Here is a 3,185-nt window from a genome sequence, read left to right as displayed (position 1 = left end):
TAATAATAATAATAATAATAATAATAATAATAATAGTAAAGTTGGAAGGGACCTTGGAGGTCATCTAGTCCAACCCCCTGCTCAGGCAGGAAACCCTATACCATTTCGGACAAATGGCTGTCCAGTCTCTTCTTAAAAACTTCCAGTGTTGGAGCATTCACCGCTTCTGGAGGCAGGTTGTTCCACTGGTTCATTGTTCTCACTGTCAGGAAGTTTCTCCTTAGTTCTAGATTGCTTCTCTCCTTGATTAGTTTCCACCGGTTGCTTCTTGTCCTGCCTCCAGGCGCTTTGGAAAATAGCTTGACTCCCTCTTCTTTATGGCAGCCCCTGAGATATTGGAACACTGCTATCGTGTCCCCCCTCGTCCTTCTCTTCATTAAACTAGAAATGCCCAATTCCAGCAGCCGTTCCTTATATGCTTTAGCCTCCAGTCCCCTAATCATCTTTGTGGCTCTTCTCTGTACTCTTTCTAGAGTCTCAACATCTTTCTTACATCGTGGTGACCAAAACTGGATGCAGTATTCCAAGTGTGGCCTTACCAAGGCATTGTAAAGTGATATTAACACTTCACGTGATCTTGATTCTATCCCTCTGTTAATGCAGCCCAGCACTGTGTTGGCCTTTTTGGCAGCTGCAGCACACTGCTGGCTCATATTTAGGTGATTGTCCACTTGCCAAGTTGTTAAGTGAATCACTGCAGCTGTTAAAGTTGTTAAGTGAATCACTGCAGCTATTAAAGTTGTTAAGTGAATCTGGCATCCCCATTGAGTTTGCTTGTCATAAGGTTGCAAAAGGGGATCGTGTGACCCCGGGACACTGCAACCATCACAAGTATGAGTCAATTGCCAAGCGTCTGAATTTTGATGACGTGACCAGAGGGATACTGCAACGGTCGTAAGTGTGGAAACTGATCATAAGTCACTTTTTTCAGTGCCGTTGTAACTTCAAATTGTCACTAAATAAATGGTTGTAAATCAAAGATTATCTGCACCCTGTTATCATTCTTAAGGACCCGAATCCAATGATGGCGCTTTATTGGTGGTTACAGTTCTTTAGCCCATGTTTGAAATATGGCAGCGATGTCCATTTTAAAAATATTTCTGAGCTTTTGATGAAGATACAGTATGTTATAGGTTTTCTTCTGATACAGATGCCAATCAAGGAGGAAAACATCTCAAAACAGCTGGCTCGTGTCTATCTGGCTATTAGAACATGCTGCCACTGGAGATATTGCTGGAAAAATTGTTGCATAGCTATTGCTTTTAAAGTCAAAATCCCGATTCTACCCGTATTTTCCGGTAAATTGCTCATGCCAATCTTTAAAGAAAAACCTGCCAGTATTGATGAATTTCTTTATCTGAACCCAATCTAGAGGTAGTCCTTGGCTTACGACCATAATTGTGCTCGGAATTATGGTCATAAATTACGGTTGTTACATGAGTCACCATGTGACCAGACCTGATTTTCTAGCATTTCTGGTGACGGTTGTTAAATGAACCTCATAGCCATTAAATGAATCCATTTTACCCAATCGGGTTTTTTTTGTAAAAAAAAATATATGAAGAAAAGCAGTATAGAAAAGCAAATCCATTTTGCTTTATTGCTTTGTTTATCCACATGTTCCATTGAGAAATTTTACCCCTTTGATATCCAGCCAAATGCAAAGAAGCAAGACAATTCCTAGATTATCCGGTAAATCAGGTACAGTACAGGTTGTCTTCAGCTTACAACCACAATTGAGCCCCCAAATTGATGTTGCTAAGCGAGAAATTTGTTAAGTGAGTTTTGCCCCATTGTACGACTTTTCTTGCCAAATTTGTTAAGTGGACCACTACAGTTGTTCAATTAATAACATGATTGTTAAGTGAATCGGGCTTCCCCATTGACTTTGCTTGTCAGAAGATCGCAAAAGGGGATCGCAAAAGGGGACGCAGCAACCGTCATAAATACAAACCAGTTGTCTTGCATGCCAAATGTAAATCACATGATCACAGGAATGCTGCAACGGTCATAAGTGTGAAAAAATGATCATATCAATTTTTTCAGTGCCATTCAAACAGTCACTAAATCAGGGGTGTCAAACTGCCGGTCCACGGGCCGAATGTGTCATGCCGAAACTGGGGAAAAAGTCACGTATCATACCTTGCAACACGTCAAGTGATGTGGTGAGTTTGACACCCATGCACTAAATCAGTGGTTCTCAACCTTTTTAATGCCACGACCCCAACCGGTCGTAAGTCAAGGACTAAACCAGTCGTAAGTCAAGGACTAAACCGGTCGTAAGTCGAGGACTACCCAACCAGTCGTAAGTCGAGGACTTTCCCTGCCCGGGAGCGCCGCGCATGCGTGGACCCGCCCCCTGCGCCGGCCGAGGCGTAGCTGGCAAGCGGCAGAGACGGAGCAGGCCGACCACCAGCTGGCCCAGCCCAAGGGAGATAAGGCACCCGCCGGAAAAGGGGAAAAAAATGGTGGGCAAAAAAATGGCGGACAAAAAAAATGGCAGACAGCCTTACTTGGCGACCCCCATGAAATGGTCGATCGACCCCAAATGGGGTCCCGACCCACAGGTTGAGAACCACTGCACTAAATGAACTGTTATAAGTGAAATGGTCGCTAAACAAAGTATTGTAAATCAGGGACTATCCCTTACTAAGAGAAACACACACACACACAAAAGGTATCTCCTTTCTCACCCATCAACAATTATGCAAATAAACAATAATTGTCATGAACGGGAACATCAAGATGCTGAATAGGCACAATGCCCCATAAATTCCTTTCTATTTTTGAACCGTGCAAATGTAGCCCTACCGAAGCAGGGCCTCAAAAAATTAATGAAAACTCATAAATGCTCCTCTCCACGGAAATCTTTAGTAAAAGGCGAAAGATTTATACGATCTGAAGAGAAACCAGAGTATACCTTTTGTCGCCGCCGACACCCATCCCTACGGCGGCGATTGATACTGAGGTTACGGCGTCCCGCGCCACCGCGCACAAATACGTGTCCGTGAGTTAATAAGAAGACCTTTTCGAACATTCCCGCCTGGTTTCAGAACCGGGAGTTTCGCACGGAGCGAAACGGGGCATACATCGCGGGAGAGTCGCAGCCTTTCCTCTCCGCAAAGCATCACGGTTGAAGCAAATGCAAATGAAGCTCCTCAATCTTCCCGCCTCCCCGCCCAGTT

General features: G+C 44.1%; 1 non-coding gene across 1 annotated transcript; it reads right to left on the bottom strand.

Moving 5' to 3' along the window:
* Positions 1-2,803: 2,803 nt before the first annotated feature.
* Positions 2,804-2,918, bottom strand: LOC114923767. Its single transcript, XR_003810703.1, has one exon. It is a non-coding gene; the product is annotated as a U5 spliceosomal RNA (small nuclear RNA).
* Between the last annotated feature and the right edge of the window lie 267 nt (positions 2,919-3,185).

Source organism: Protobothrops mucrosquamatus, unplaced genomic scaffold (assembly GCF_001527695.2).
Source record: "Protobothrops mucrosquamatus isolate PMUCROS unplaced genomic scaffold, P.Mucros_1.0 scaffold11430, whole genome shotgun sequence".
Classification (NCBI taxonomy): Eukaryota; Metazoa; Chordata; class Lepidosauria; order Squamata; family Viperidae; genus Protobothrops; species Protobothrops mucrosquamatus.
The sequence above is the reverse complement of the archived record's forward strand: the minus strand, read 5'-3'. Positions and strand labels throughout refer to the sequence as shown.